This window comes from Populus euphratica, unplaced genomic scaffold, assembly GCF_000495115.2.
Source record: "Populus euphratica unplaced genomic scaffold, PopEup_1.0 scaffold590.1, whole genome shotgun sequence".
In the NCBI taxonomy this organism is placed as follows: domain Eukaryota; kingdom Viridiplantae; phylum Streptophyta; class Magnoliopsida; order Malpighiales; family Salicaceae; genus Populus; species Populus euphratica.
The window spans coordinates 95,104-113,109 of NW_011500118.1; the positions used below are offsets into that span (position 1 = coordinate 95,104).

The 18,006-nt window shown below is 30.0% G+C and overlaps 1 long non-coding RNA gene across 1 annotated transcript; it reads right to left on the minus strand.

The window, feature by feature from the left end:
• Positions 1-8,767: 8,767 nt before the first annotated feature.
• On the minus strand, positions 8,768-10,344 carry LOC105109999 (uncharacterized). The gene is made up of 3 exons (XR_839385.1): positions 10,333-10,344; positions 9,456-9,458; positions 8,768-8,882 (listed from the first exon to the last, which is right to left on the minus strand). It is a non-coding gene; the product is annotated as an uncharacterized LOC105109999 (long non-coding RNA).
• Between the last annotated feature and the right edge of the window lie 7,662 nt (positions 10,345-18,006).

Genomic DNA, 18,006 nt, shown 5'->3' on the forward strand with positions numbered 1-18,006 from the left:
TATAATATAAAATAAAACTTGAACATTACAAAATACAAAGAAAGAAAGCAAGAATATGATTTTGATATGAAAACCAAGATGTCTATATGCATGAAAAATACCTCCTTTTATAGGCTAAAATTTAAAACTATTGGTTTGATGACTAATTATTGAGTGGGTAGCCACCTTTTGACTTGGTGACAACTTTTATCTTCTTATCTGAATAAAACATCATTGATAACATCAGAATTTGAACAGATAGTTATCATAAAAGTTCTAGGCATTTGTCTTGGCTTTCCAACAAAAAAAATAACCTCATTTGGACTTCTAGAACTCGAGATATGGGTTGAACACTGAATAATATCAAGGCTGCAAGACATATTCAAATTTCTTTTTTGATGCTAAGATTTGAACTTTTAAACGACAAAATTAAGTCTCAGACTTTTTATAAATGTTTTAGGACTATGTCTTAGCTTTCTAGCCATATAAACCAAATTGAAATTCAAGATCTAGCTTTATATATGACATAATGACTAAATAGTGTTGTAGTTTGAATTAAATCAGCATCTATTTTCTAAGCTTAGCCCTTTCTTTATTTTTTCATTTTTAATAGTTAAACAAATCAATCAATTATCTGATTTGTAAAACATGTCTACATTTAACATGAGCATTTATCATAAATTAAGATATCTTATAATATCAAACTTGGTATTATAAAACATGCTTAAGTTAGGAAATTTAATGATACTTTAAGTACAATATGATGATATAAAACCTTGATAAAAATACACTTTTAAATACTAATTAGGGACCATGATGGGGATGCTGAAGACTTTGTTGATGTAGCTTTTGTTCATTATGCTAGTGCAGAGCTGTTTCTAAAGGATGGTCTTCCACTTTTGTAGCTACTTTGTGATGCTAGTGTTACTTTAGGTGGTGGACAAAGAAGAAGAAACTGCTATTGGAACTGAGAATTAAAGAAAATGTTTTTGTGTGCTGAAGTGGCCTCCAGTTGGAGATGTTAGGTGGTTGAGGAACATAACCACCACTGCCATAATTAAAGAGATGATGAATGCTAGCTAGAAAACGAACGATGAAGTTTATTGGCAAGGGTGAATGTTGAGAGTTGTCTTTGGGTTAGGTTTTCATAAGGAACAAAACACAAGGGAGAGAGAAGAAGGGGGACTTTGGTGACAGAAAGGAAGATCAGGGTGTGTGACCAAGTTGATGAATATGAAGGAGCCTGTGAAGAGTTTTTTAAAAAATCTAGAATTGGTGGCTCCCTTCTTGAAATAGATTTAGGTTTTATGGTAATGCCTTCCATCTAGGTTTTCGTGTAATGGCTTTTTCTAGGGTTTCTTGTAATGTCTACTATAGGATTTCTTGTAATGACCTTTCTCCCTTTTGTATGCACTAGGATCTGCATTTATAGTACGAGAGTCTTATAACATATGAAAAATAAAGTCCCCAACAAACTCATTCTCTTTTTAAAATTTGAATTTGATTAAGAATCAAATTTAAAAAAAAGGATAACTATCATTATTTTGATGATAAGGAGAGAATGATAAAAACATATTATAGTCCCTAGTTCTCTCACAAGTTCATAAATCACATTTTTCATCGAACTAAATTCTTGATCTTTTAATTTTACATTTTAATTTCTGTAAATTTAAATTAAAAGCAAATTGATCAAAATTGTGTTATAACACAAGATCAACAAGAAAAGTAGGTCAATCGAAAGTGACTATAAAATATGCAAGAAATCTCATTTTACACTTGCGTGGTGATTTGATGTAAGATTGGTAAATGTAGTATTGAATCAAAAATACCTCTACTAGTGACTTGTTAGTCTTATTTTTTACATTATATGATATATAATTTATGCATTTATAGAGCTTGAATCAATTATTTCTTCTCACTCCACGTGTTTATTAGGCACTTACCCTACCTTTTTCCTGCTTCACTTAATGTGTAGCTAAATAGGAAAACCAATCAATTGGACAATGCAACTATAGTTTGAATAAAATTCAACTGTGAAAAAAGAAGAAGGGTTTCATAAGTTAATAAACTATATAAAGATAAGGAAAATAAAATAAGAGTTAGTAAAAGAAAACAAATGATAGCCCTGAATGCCAAGAAAAGAATGGACGTCTTGTTTCATCCTACGAGTCACTAAAATAAAAATAAAAATACTATAAATCTACGAGCCATAAGTTTTGTTTTAGCTTGTCTATGAGTAATTAAGTATTAGTTTTTCTTTTACGTATTTTAGTGTTGAAGAGTTCTTATATCTATCATATCGAGAAGAAAGTCGTTGATCAAAGTATTTACATTATTGAAAGTGATGCATTAATTTTTTTTTGAAAAAACTATTTTCCTCAGGGTGTCTCATATATATTAGTTAAATTTCTTGAATACACGATTAGGTTTTAGATTTAACGGGGCTAAAGAAAGATAGCTTAACCAAGTTAAATTCAGTGGATTAAATTGCTATTCGACCTACTAGGGTAAAATTTAAGTAAGATTTGGTTTTATTTTTTCTTTGATTTTTTTAAATAATGTTATTTTAACTATTTTTTAATCATGAAACTACACTTTTTTGAATTGAACAGGTTGATCCACTCAACATATGACTTAAACCTTGGACCAAATTATGACTTGGGCCAGATTTATAATTATAATTTTGATTTTAAAACTTAATTAACAAGTTTCTTAACCATTTTAAAGTCACATTTGCTAGCTAGCTGGCAATCAATAAAAAACGTTACTTGAGCATCATCCTTGTTTAATCAAATGGGTATTATATAAGTTAGTCATGGTAGTTCATTTTAACACACACACACACACACACACACATCTTATATTAAATAAATATGTTATTTTCTTTGAGGATCAAAAAATTGATAGTAATATAGTGTTTATATAAAAAATAAATAATCACATGTCATTTAATCAAGAGGAGTAGTTGTTTACTTTGTAAATTGATTAAAATAGTTGAAATTGACCTCGAATAAAAAAAATAAAGATTCGAGATATTGATCAATAACCATTTTCTATTAAGAACAAGAGTCTTCAACATATTAACATTTTCAAACATTTCAATATAAATAGAATTCTAATACATAAAACTACTAGAAGGAAATGCATGTGAATAAGAAGTATGAATTGTATTAGGATTCAAGTTAGAAAATCATAATCTACCATAGACAATTTGTATAGGATTATGATTTATAGTTTTACGAAACTCAATCTTTATAACATTATAAATAGGTTATCTAGCAGCTGAAAAAGATAGTTAATCTAATATATATGATTTCTTTATAATCTTTCTATAAATTTATCTCTCTTTACATCTTTACACTTTATTATTCTTCATAAGTGTCCTTCACAACTTTCTTTTATCTTTATTGCTCTATTTCTTTTGTTTACTTAGTTTGCAGTGTTATTAGCATTGATCTTTAACCTTTTAATTTTTCAAACCAAGTTAAGAATTCTATAATTTGTTTGATTTACAAGACAATTACCTATTTCACTTAGAATTAAGTTCCTAGTTGTAGTTTCTCTTCATTACAGAGAAGGAATGTATAACAATTAATATATTGATAAAAGAATATCATTAGTCAGTCAACATATTAGCAATCATAGTGTGACTAGTTTGTTATTATACTAGTGAGGTTATCAAATTGTTCAATATATTCGCACAACTTGTAAAACTAATTTGTTAAAATAATAAAGTAGCGATCACACTAAAATATTAAATTGATAAAAACATGGTTATAATTGTTGATGATTATTTGTTCCATAGAACTAATAAAGGCCATTATTTTAGCCATAAATAGTCTAAAAAGAACTCACCTTACCAATGTTGAACATGCCATATGCTTTTCCATGTCAAATTTCCTATACTAACAAAGAATTGATTTTAAAAAGAACCATAAAGTCATATATTGTTCATAACACTCCCATCTTTCCAATATTGTTTCCTTTTAAACTTCTAGTGAATACATTTATATTTTTATACCTCCATATTGTACCTTATAATTATCTTTTTTAGAGATTTGACAACATAATTAGATGGTCATAATTAATATGATCAAACTCCAATCAACTAGTAATGCTTTTTTATGAAAGTATTTTATTAGAACTTAAATTCATCCAATATTTATTTAATGGCTATCTAACTAAAGATGAAAATTATACCTAACACAACTTACCACAATAATATTATGGTAGTTAAAAAAACCATACAAGCTATAACCAATCAACTTAATCAAATCTTTAACGAGCTCAAACAAATTGATTGGGTACTATTTTTAGCTAGTTTCTATATGACAATTCTTAGGATATACTTTCATGAAAAAAATCCAATAAAAATATTTAGAAGTTCTTATCCTTATCTTGGGTATCATTTATCTATATAATATGTACCATAATAAGCTCATCCTAATTTGGACATAATCACCCATGAGGTACCACATACCTCATAAGTTTATAAGGAGTCCCAATCAAATGACTTAGCCACCTTATTTACAACCAACTCAACCTGTATTTAGGTGGTCAAGTTTCTTATAATATACTTTTTAACAAGAAAATTTTAATTTTCGTATACCTTTAGGACCTGTTATTGACTAACCAAAAAATATAAAGAATTGGTAAGGTTAAATTAGCCCAACACTTAAAGGAAACAGGGTTGGATGTTGGATATACAACCATACTTGTATATAATCATCCATACCATTAATGGATTGGCATGCTATATTCACTTCTTAAAAAAATCATGATAGCTGACTTCAAATAATTTTATAGGGAGGATAAATAGTTAACAAGGGACTTCAACAAGTATGCTAATCAATGTGGAAATCATACTGCTAATACCTTTGTGAAACTACTATTATTTGGTTCAGAATAAATTATGACTATCTTTTACTAGTCTACTATAATACCTCTTAACTTTATTTATAGTTGAAAAGAAATGGATTTTTTTATGATTATTTTTATAGAATTGTACTATAGGTAACACTAGCTCATTTAGTTATGATGGTGTAAGACACAAAAAAATATGTAGAAAGTTATACCTTTTATTTCAAAACTCTAAAAACTAAGTACTTTTTACTCATAATAGAGTAAGAATGCATTATGTTAATTCTAGAAGGAATGTGGTAAAATATCAAAAAATGATTTATAGGAATTAAATATTCAAATATTTACAACCTTATAGATAACATTGCTCAATATAAAAAGATATTATAAAAACAAGCAAAAACAAAAGCTACTTAGAGGAACATACCTAATTAACTACTTGAATGTGGTCACGATGACACATTTAATGGTTGATTTAAACTCTTATAAGTAGTTTGATGAAGTTCAACGGTAATTGATATTAGTAGTAGAATTAAAAAAAATCCACTTGAGATTTTTATATTAAGAAAGTCCAAATAAACCAATAAAACCTATTAATAAATAAATAAAAGTGACAAAAAATAGGTAATAAAAATAAAAAAATACCCGTGTGACATCGAAAGAACTTAATACATATTTGACCAATTGATGTGATGAGGAATGATCAACCTCCTTTAAAACCATATAATCCATATTACTAAGAAAATATAAAGGAAAAAAAAATTATAAGCGACATGCCTCATGGAAACATGAAAGTAATAATTATTTCATGTTTAGGAATCATGTTTAGAAGGCATTAAAAGCTAGGCTTTTGCTTCTTCTTTATTTTTTTTTAATAAAAATAAAGGCTTATAATGACCTAATCCCAAAGGTAATGACACGATCAAAGAGTTTGATGTCTTATCTCAAGTGCAGAAGTATCGAAATAATAAATAATACGACAAGACCAAGGTCGAATCACATGGGGGTTAACTATATAAATTATAAATAAAGAAATAGATAATAATAGAAAAGGAGTTGGATAGAACTTTGAGATGTGATATTAATATAAGGATTAAATAAGGATAAAATAATTGTGAAGGATAGAGGATCCATTAATGGTATTTCAAACAAGTATAACATAAATTCTTTTTATTACTCAATTGGAAACCACATACAAAGAAGGTTCCAATCGGATTATAAATTATTAACATGATTACATTATTTATTTTATTTGAATAATGCTAATACTTGTAAATGTTGTTAGGTACTCATGATGCTAACTTACATTAACAACAAATCAAATTCTTTTCATGGCACATGTGTCGGTTATACCATACGGTTGAGCTATGAAAGTATCAAGTATTTGTTGTACCAGGGTTATACAACATAAATATAGATTAACCATTTAATAAATAAAGTATTATAAGTGAACAAGATAACAAATACAAAATATATTAGTATCAAACATTAAAGTCCATATTGAGTTTATACAATACTCATTCTTACACCATTAATGTAACTTTTTCATATTGACATAATAAACTTAACTAAATATAATGAAAGAAGAAAACATAAATAAACAAGATAAGAACATAAATAAGATATAAGTTAACTAAGTAAAGGAAATGAAATGAAAAGCATAAACAAGAGATTAATATAAGCAAAACTTAAACATTACAAAAATATAAAGAAAGAGAGTAAGAATATGATCTTGATCTGAAAATCAAGATGCTTAAATGCATGGCAAATGCCTTCTTTTATAGGCTAAAATTTAAAACTATTGATTTGATAACTAATTATTAAGTGGGTGATCACATCTTGACTTGGTGAAAATTTTTATCTTTTTAACTGAATAAAATATCATTGATAATATCAGAATTTAAAATATAGTTTTTATGAAAGTTTTAGAAAATTGTCGTAGACTTCCAAAAAAAAAAAATCGATGCATTTGGACTTCTAGAACTCAAGATATGAGCTGAACACTGAACAATGTTTAGGCTATATGATAGATTCCAACTTCTCTATTGTTGTTATAATTTGAACTTGAAAATGACCTTTTTGAATTTTGAACTCTCATGAAAGTTTTAGGTCTATGTTTTAGCTTTCCATCAATATTGAGCAGGCCTAATTCCAAGTTCTCTAACTCCAGTTATGATTTAATAACTGAATAGTTTTCCAATTTGGACTGAACTAGCATATCTTTTCTAAGCTTAACCCTCTCTTTGTTTTTTTTTATTTAATTTTAGTAGTTAAACTCATCAATCAAATATTGAGCAGACCTAATTCCAAGTTCTATAACTCCAGTTATGATTTAATAACTGAATAGTTTTCCAATTTGGACTGAACTAGCATATCTTTTCTAAGCTTAACCCTCTCTTTGTTTGTTTATTTTTTTTAATTTTAGTAGTTAAACTCATCAATCAATCCTTTCATTTATGTGATAGACCCATATTTAAGATGAACATTTACTATAAATTAAATGTATCTTATATTATTAGACATGTTATTATAAAACATGCTTTAGTTAAGGAGTAATTAATATTTCAAGTGCAAAATGATGTTATCAAACTTTCATAAAAATGCATTTTTAAGTACCAATCAGGCAACAAAAACAATGGTTTCTCTTAAACTAGAAGGATTTGTTAATAAAGAAAAAACACAGCTGACTAGGCATGATTGATCATGATAGAGATTGAAATTGGTCATTGATACTATTATATGCAAAAGGTATATCAATCATTATAAGAAAAAGAATCAACATAAAAAATCTTGAAAATCCTTTTTATAAGGTATATAGGTGCCATACTTGTGATATAATTCTACTTAAAGGAAAAGATTTAGGAAGAAAACTAAAAAGATTAAGCAACTAAAGTCATCTATAGGTCTGAAAGTTTATTGACTCGAGAAATTGAGAAAAAAGTAGTAGAATTGGCCTATTTTTTACATGTACCAATCAAAGTATTTTGAAATAAACCGAAGCACTTTTCTTAGTTGGAGGTAAAAAACAAAAAAATCCTCTTTTTTTTTTCTATAACATAACATAACTTAAATTTATATATCATACTGATGAACTAAAGAAGGTGTATATTATATATTGGAATATATACAAAAAAACAAAAGAATTCAAAACACAAAACTTGTTTTTTTCTACAAACTTTTTTTATGCATATATAAATTCATAAAATTCAAGGACTAACCACTGACTCACAAATAAAAAAAAAGGGAATAAATTCGCAGGTTCAAAGCTTTCTATTCTAAATTTAACATCTAATATTGGAAGAAAACTTATGCTTGATAGAAATATTAGATTGTATAGAGTTGACAAATGAAGTGGATTCATTAAAAATTCATAAATGAAAAAATGAAAAAAAAAAGCATTCATTTCCCTTCTATATCTTACGTCAATAGTATTTTTTCCCAGTATCCATTGTTTATGGCTTGGACTACTGGGATATCTAATCTCATTCGCTCTCTTAGCTTTGGTCTCTCAGTGTCAATTTCGGCCCATCAAAATGCTTTCACTATTGGTGTTCTTTCTAATCTTTATTCATTTCACCGCTCCACCAGAAATTCCCTTTGCCCATACCATACTCCAGCTTGGTAGTTTCCATAGCCTGTCCAGGTTTGAGCCTTGAGATTTGATTGCAGACTTAAAAAGCCTCCTACAGATACTTTACACCCAATCATTTTGGATAACGTTTGTATACTCTGTATTACCGTGACTGCTGACATAGAGTTAGTTGATGCTTATTCCCCAAATACTGTCATTGCTTCTTCTCTAGGAAAAGAAGTTCACGACCTATAGGCCTTCTACCTCCACACGACATTGTTCCGTCAAGCTTTTGCCTATTGTAGAAAATTCTCCACTATTGCCTCCCGTGGGAGTCTGGGCCATGTCTGAGTCCTAGTGTAGCTGATCATCCTCTCAGACTAGCTAATGATAATTGCCTTGGTAAGTTATTGCCTCACCAACTAGCTAATCAAACGCGAGCCCCTCCTCGGGCGGATTCCTCCTTTTGCTCCTCATCTTACAAGGTATTAGCAGCCATTTTCAGCTGTGGTTCCCCTTCCAAGGGCAAGTTCTTACGTGTTACTCACTCGTCCGCCACTTGAAACACCAGTTCCCATCTGACTTGCATGTGTTAAGCTAATAAGCCTATGGGTATTGAGGTTCTACAAACGGTACTTCTTGATACTGTATTTGAAGCAGTTGTTCGAATTCCTTATGATATGCAACTAAAACAAGTTCTTGCTAATGGTAAAATGAGAGCTTTGAATGTGGGGTCTATTCTTATTTTAACCGAGGGGTTTGAATTAGCCCTTCCTTATCTTATTTTGCTAGAGATGAAAGAAAAGATAGGTAATCTCTTTTTTTAGAGTTATCGCCCCACTAAAAAAATATATTCTTGTGATAGATCCTGTTCCTGGTAAAAAATATAGTGAAATCACCTTTCTAGTTCTTTTTCTGGACCCTGTTGCTAAGAAGGAAGCTCACTTCTTAAAATATCCCATATATGTAGGCGGGAATAGGGGAAGGAATAGGTATTGTTAGTGCAGATAAGCAATAAATTAGGGTTTATCAGGACCAATGCTACGAGCTTCCGGAGTAGGATGGAATCTTCATAAAGTTGATCATTATAAATGTTATGACGAATTTGATTGGGGCGTCCAGTGGAAAAAAGAAGGGGATTTCTTAGCTCATTATTTAGTCCGAATTGGTGAAATGATGAAATCCGTAAAAATTATTCAACAAGCTTTAGAAGGGATTCTAGGGGGGCCTTATGAAAATTTAAAAACTCAAAGTTTTGAAAATAAAGGAAAAAGAAAAACTCTCTAAGTATGACCTGATCGACCCAATCAATATGTATAGTAGAGTTAAATGGATTCCTACTTCAATTATTGGATCTCTTTTCTCAACTAGTTAAGAGGAGTCATGAAAAGAACATGTTCAAAATCACGATCAATTCCCTTTTCAAATCCTGTTGCAGCTGCATGAGCCTTTCTCGCTACCATAAATGACCTACGAATATGAAGAACTTGAGAATAAAATGATAGGTAGCTGGACTTCTAGGAGAGACATAGCTGACTATATTGATCTCGGTAGCTATGCCATTTACGGAATTTAATGAACCTAAAGGCGCATGAGTCATATATTCCACAGAACGTCGTTTTTGCCAAGGTTGTATGTCTTTTTTCAACCTACTTAAGTCCAAACCATTTGGATCTCTTAGAGATTCTAACCAAAGAGCGCGTAGATCCCAAAAACGCATAGTTTCTCCTCAAAAAATAACTTCTCCAGTTGGCAAACACATTAAATATTTACATAAGCTGGTAGGTCCTTGAGCAGATCCCACATTAGCCCCAAGATGTTGATTTCTAACTAGAAAAGTAAAAGCTTGAGCTTGAGAAGCTTCTGGTCCAGCGGGCTCGTAAAACTCACTTGATAAGCGGTATTATTGAACCAGACAAAACAACAAGCAATGAAACCAAAAAAAAATAAAGTGCCAAAACTATAAGATAAATAAACCTCCTCGAACCATACAAGTGCATGGCAAGCCCATGCAAAGTGTTTTGTAAAGATATGCTAGATTCCACCAAGTATACAAATGGAACCTAACCATACATGCCCCCCCTTTCCACCCTACGTTTTGGTCCTAAGAATGCTGGTTTTAAGAATGAGTGATTGCCCTTCTCCGACCCTTATTGCCCAACCTGAGAGTGGACAACTAATGTGTTCCTCTTATTGAATAGGGTTCTATGGTCGGTCTGTGACCCCAAAGGTGTCCTTGGGGCGATCTTGTAGTTCTACGGGGTGGAGACGATGGGTTCGGTCTATGGATTTTCCTTTTTTTTTTTCCAGCATTTCACTAAAGGAGGGTTGAAGGAGGATAGTGCATCAAGCTATTCGCAAGGGCCAACTTGATCCTCTTCCCCAGGGATCCCAGATAAGGAAACCCTAGGAGAGTCGCCGAGTCCAACTATCGTCTATATATGATCCATACTAGATCTGAACAACTGCCCATCCTACCTACTTTATGTTCTTGACAGCCTATCCTTGTCTCCATAGAGTCTTTCAGTGGCATGTTTAATTCCTTTTCCCCATTACTTAGAAAAAGTGAGCCACCAATTCAGGTATAAGATACTATCATTACTGTTGGACAATTAAACATCCGACATGTAATCGCAATAATCCAATGACATTGAATGATATAAACATCAAACATAACAAAAGTTATCCAAACTCAATGATGATGATGATGAATTGACCATTAATCTTTATCATTCTTTAAATTTAGAGAAAAGGTGGTATTAACATTAGTTAATCAATATATAATTAAAAATGATGTAATATCTAAATACACAAGTGAGAAAAGATGAAGTTAGACCATATAACATGCTAAGAGAATATGTCTTAGGATTAGAAAAAACTAATACTTTAGTAAAAAATCAATAATGACAAGCATCTATCAGATTGTTAACATGTGGTGCTAAAGATCAGTCACTTATGAGATTAGTCTAGACAAGGTTAAGCCTAATCTTACATTAAAATAGGCTAATAGTATCATATAATGGTTGATTTTTTTACTAATAACACTACAAGATTTAACAGTTTTACTGGCGGATAAAATCCATCAGTATGAGATTCAGACTTCATCGATAATTTTTTTACTAACTAAATCATCGATGGAAAGTGTCCGTCGGCATACTTTTCATTGGTAATACTACATTCCGTCGCTTAGTCTGTCGATAAAAATTACATATAATTTTTTTTTGCTAGAAATATACTGATGGATATATTCTGTCGGAAATAGTGACATTTCCAGTAAATATGTTGTATCTCTCTGTAAAATGCTGATGGACGCTATCTGCCGATGAAACCGTTAGTGATTGTGGCATTTCCAGTAAATATTCTTTAACTCTCTATGAAATGCCGATGGATACATTCTGTGTGTAAATTTGTTGGTGGGTATTTTTAAATTTCTTTTAGAAAAATTATTTAGAATAAATAATATAAAATTATGTAAATTAATAGTAAAAAAACCAATTATGCAAATAAATTTTATTAAACATCAAAAATAAAAAATAAATTTAAATAATATTCATTACAAATTAAATATGTTTCCAAAAAAATATTAAATTCGCACAATGGCGGAGCTAGAGGAGGTGGGGGAGGACAAATAGGCTGCTTGTTCCTGGAACCATGCAGCCAAAAAGGAAGCGCACATATATCACCACTCTGTGATGCCACGTTCATGACCATTTAGTGAAGTTGTTCATAATTTGACAAGAGTTGCTCATATTTATCGGTGAGATGAGCCATATGAGCCATGTTTTGTTTATAGTTCACCGATAGGTGCTTGTATTTTTTGGTGAGATGAGCCATATGTTGTTGAAAGATCACGCACTCCTTAGATTGGGTTCTCGATACTAATTGGGAGCTTCCAATGGTTGAGACACTAGAAACCGCTCGCAAGTTCTTAGCTGTAGTGTTGGAGAGCTCGTATACCTAATTTTTATTGGGTCCATCGAACGATCCTACCTCTATCCATAAATCCGGATCAAAATCTGGATGGGTCGAAGGATTGCCCCCATATCTCTCCCTCAAGCGGCTATTATAGGTCTCCTGAAAATAAAAAAAGAAATCATCATATTCAATTCAATCAAAATAATAACTTACAAAATAAAATGATGAACAAACATACTACAAGGTGTTAAGTGCGGTTGTCAACAAACTGTTGCACCCTTTTTTAACGGTCTTAACTCCGTATGTGCATCTCAACAAACAACTCTATTGGTCTTGGCTCACGTCAAAGAGACGTAGCATGTAAGGAAAAAAATTAATTAAGTAACAACAAATTATTTAACTATATATTTTATTTAAATTAATCTTACTAACCGTTTTGTATGTGCAGCAAACGAAACAGAGCCGTTGGTGTGTGTTGCCACTGAACCATGAATTGGTCAGTACCAGTTGCCAGCACCGGACTGTGAGCGTCGTGTGAATCGCTCAGACGTCACATGCTCAATATATTGTTGCTATATATCCCTCTTGTGTTTTTTTTTTCTCCTTTTTTGGTGCTTCATATAAAAAATCACGCAACCTACTTCTATTGTGAGAAATTAGATTTTAAAACATATATTTTTTTTAAATATTGTATTGTTTTTTATGTTACCTATTTGTTGCGTGATTTTCTCACACCTTCCTCACAACAATGTCATGTGTACTGTTTTAGGTGAATTTGTCATGTGTATAAATAATTAATTTTAAATAAAAATAATAATTTATTTATAATTATATTAATAATTTATTAAAAATAAACTGAAAATTATAAATTAACACCAACCTTAAATTTTTCAAACCATGCATCGATTTGAGGTATCCATTCAGAATGTCTAAATACCTGACTCCATTGAAATAAGAGAATCTTCATCGACGATTTAAACATTGATGATATTATTCGGATGACCTCAATGTTTGTGAACCTAAAAATAAATTAAATTAATGAAATATTGATTAATTGTTCATAAATTATGTTATAATTAAAAAAAACTAAAAATGAAACAGGCTTACATTGAAAGGTAGTCTTTTCACTGTGCCTTGTACTTGTAGGTGAATTGATTTCCCTATGAAGGTACCCCGTCTCTGCACTATGAAACCGCCTTAGAAGAGGTAACATCGATAGATGGCGCATGTGACTCTTCTTAATGGAAACTTAAGGATATGTCATCCTTGCTACTAGAAGAACTACTCTTCTTAATGGAAACTTAAGGATATATCATCCTTGCTACTAGAAGAACTAGCTGCGACCCTATGCTAGCAACGAGCTGTTGATTTTATTTTATACATTTACATAATTTTATATGAATAATTAAATAATTAAATTCGATTGTTAAAAAAAAATAGTAGCATCTCCCCTATACTGGAAACTAATCAAAGTTTTCAAACCTGCAAATATTGACAACAGCTACAACCAATTAGCCCCATTCAAAAATCTTATATTTAACCTAACATCTAACAATTAAAATTGTTAGAAATAATTAACCACATATCATGCAATAATAGAGTAAAATTGAGAGAAAATAATTAAATTTATTTCTACATATTTAGTTACTAATTACAAGGTAAATTCAACAATAACAATTAAAATTCAACAAAGTATTCAATTATTATGGCAATACAAACAATAAAATATATTGAATAAATTTAAAAAAACTATAGACTAACAATTACAATTAATGGAAATAATTAAACACTTATCATGCAATAATAGAGTAAAATTGAGAGAAAATAATGAAATTTATTCCTAGATATTCAATTATTAATTACAAGGTAAATTCAACAATAACAATTAAAATTGAACAAAGTATTCAATTATTATGACAATACAAACAACAAAATATATTGAATAAATTAAAAAAAAAACTATAGACTAACAATTATAATTAATGGAAATAATTAATCATTTATCATGCAATACTAGAGTAAAATTCAGAGAAAATAAAGAAATTTATTCCTAGACATTCAATTCTTAATGAAAAGGTAAATTCAACAATAACAATTAAAATTCAACAAAGTATTCAATTATTATGACAATACAAACAACAAAATATATTGAATAAATTAAAAAAAATATAGAGTTTATGAATAAAAAATGCTTATCTTAATAATGTGTTTATTTCAAGAGTTTATTTACATTATAAAAATACATCAACACAAAAATAACAATAGCTAAAACAAAGAAAAAAAATCTTAAAGTAAAATGAAGTAGAGGAAATACATATCTTTTAATTTACTGAAGATTTAAGTAAAGATGACAAGCTAAACAAACAAAAGATTTGAAGGGAATAAGGAAAAAAAGTGAAAATGAAAGATTGATAACGGAATAGATGAAAAAATGAATTGAAGGGGCGGTTACTAGAATTTATAGCACAATTTTACCAATGAACTCACCGATGGGTATTTAAATAATATTAATTTTAATTATTCTGTTAGTGATGTTTCAAAAATCTATCGGTAAATTTTGAATTTCACATGAGAATTTTTAATTACCTTCTATATTTTTTGCAGTCCATTGATAATTTCATTGGCAATTGCACACGGTTAGAGATGCATTTAATACCCTGCCCTTTGAAATTTACTCCGTTCGTCTTTGATTTTGTCAATGATTATGAACTGTAAACAAATCCTGATAGACTATATCCGTCTGCAAAGTCATCAGTGATTGTGACATTTCCACCTCTTTCTGTGAAATGCCGACAAACTATATCTGTCTGTAAAGACATTGGTGATTGTGGCATTTACAGTAAATATGTTTCAATTCTCTGTGAAATGTCGATGGTTGTTAGTCTGTCTGTAAAGTTGTCAGTGATTGACATTTGCAGTAAATAATTTTTAACCCTCTGTGAAATGCCAATGAACTTTATTCTGTCGGTATGGATGTCGGTGAGAGTGCACTGTTTAAGAAAGATTATGTTTGTATTACCTATTTGCCATCTTATAAACATTTAAATTATAAACTATCCATCGCACAAAATAATAACAGTAGTTAACACTTATAAAATAAATATTTTATGTTGCAAAATATCATCCATAAATATATATTACATGAAACAAATGCTTTGCACATTGCTTCATTTTGATAATTAGTCAAAATTTTCTTCTTCTTCATCATCAATTGAATAATCATTACCTTTATCGCAATCTTTAATATATATGTCATCATTTTTATCGATATTTGCTTGTCCGCTAGAGTTTAAAACAACATTCAACTCCTCTACATCAATATCAACAAGACTATCATAAAAAATACAAAAAATTAAATTTTCTTTCAAGTTAATCAAAGGAGCAAATTGATATGGTTCAACCAGCTCACTAACTTGAAAGAATTCATATCGTACACTTATGTCTTTGTTCTTATTTTGAACAACCTCGACACGACCCCTGTATTTTGTTTTTAAAATGAATAATAAATCAACTATTAATTGATCCTTTCTAAATGAAGAGGTATATGTGTAATAAACTCGTTGACATTGCTTTGTGAAAAGAAAAATATCGTTTACATTGTGGAATCTAGCTTTTGAGTTGATTTCGACCAGACCATAGTGATAATCAACTTTAATTCCTCTATCAATCATGTCATACCAATAGCATTTGAATAAAAATACACTAATCTGCTTGCTATGATATTGTAGTCGACGTCCTCTTCTAATCTACTATAGTAGTCAACTTTTACTCACTACTAGTCGATCCGTTAACATAAACATTGCTATTGTATGTCTTTCTTCCATGCCCTTGTTCTTTAGTATGGAATATATATCCATTAATAAAATACCCATTGTAGCAGTTATCTTTTCTTTTAGAGTTCATGCTTAATGAAGATAATGACTTAGCAATACTCCTTCCTATTTGATAAAACTTGTATGTAATGTACAACAATGTACATTAAACGAGAATTTTGTAATGACATACAATAACTTTGCAAGAGATAATGAGTTTGTGATAGTATTTACATGTGTTTTGAACCATGTGGCAAATTGTTTATCTTGTAATTGAAAGATTTAGGATTCGGTCAGCTATAGGTTATTGGACAACAAATGTTATCGATGTTACCTACAAGGTTGTTTCAAATTATATGAGTTTATGATATTACAATATATAAATAGTACATGATTAACAAAGTTGAATTAGTAATACATATATATATATATATATATATATTTATTGAATAAAAGATTTCAGCTCATTATAGTTAAATAGAACATAATTGTGTGCTTGTCTGAACTCTATTTCAGACAAATATATTCCCCTTATGATATTTTTAGGTATGGGTCATCTACAATTTAAGAATATTGACAAGTTCCCATTAGAAGACACTTTACCACCATCATTATGCCTAGAACACGATTGATTCTTGTTCTCAAATGAGGTTCAAAATAATACAAGATAAATATCTTCCATATTTTTAGGTATGGGTCATCTACAATTTGAGAATATTGACAAGTTCCCACTAGAAGACACTTTACCGCCATCATTATGCCTAGAACACGATTGATTCTCGTTCTCAAATGAGGTTCAAAATGGTACAAGATAAATATTGAGATCTCCTTAACAATATAAGCCTCACACATCAAAGTCTTAATATATGCCTTGTTCTTAACCTTTTTCTTGAGATTGAACAAGTACTTGCATTGAATCAATCAAATATTTTCAATTAAGGAAAACAAAGAAAATACTTTTATATATGAATTACATTACAACTATAATATCTAACCGTTTAAATGGATAGATATACTAGATCAATCCTCTAACTTTTGCCTTAAATGGTAAATGTATGGGGAGATGACCATCTTAAGTTTGTATAGTATCTTGATGATATTTGTTTCAAACCTCTCAATGTGATTAACATTTAACTTGTTGGAGCATATATCTCTAAAGAAATGACTGATATTCATGAGTACATCCCATATTCTTTTTGGCTACAAATCACGATAAGCTAACGGAATGAGTGTTTACATAAACACGTGGCCATTATGATTCTTAATTCCATACAATCTGTATTCCTACATATTAACAAATCTTGATATATTCAAGGCATGTCTATCGAGAAAACACAGACTCTTAAGCCATTTGTACACTAGTAGTTATGTATTTTTCTCTAACACTAAGTTTGCTCTTGGTTTTGCGACCTGTGACCTATTACAAACCAATTCCATATTTTGACGATTACAGAACAAAACTATATCAAATCTAGCCTTAACATTGTCCTTTGTTTTTCCCTTCACATTTATGACGGTGTTGAAAATATTCTCAAATATGTTCTTTTTTATGTACATGAAAGAATTGATTGATGAATTTAAGAACTGAAATTGAAAGGATAAAGAGATGCCGGTGTAGTCCAAACTGAACCACTATTTGGTAATTGTGTCATATTTAGAGCTGTAGATATTTGATTTAGGTCTACTTTATATGGATGGAAAGGTAAGACATAGGCCTACAACTTTTATATGGAGCCTAAGATTTAAATAAGCCATTTTCAGGTCCAGATTATAACAACAACAAAAAAGTCCGAATCTGTCCTCCAACTCAAGCATTGTTTAGTGTTTGGCTCATATCTGGAGTTCTAGAAGTCCAAATGAGCGGAATTT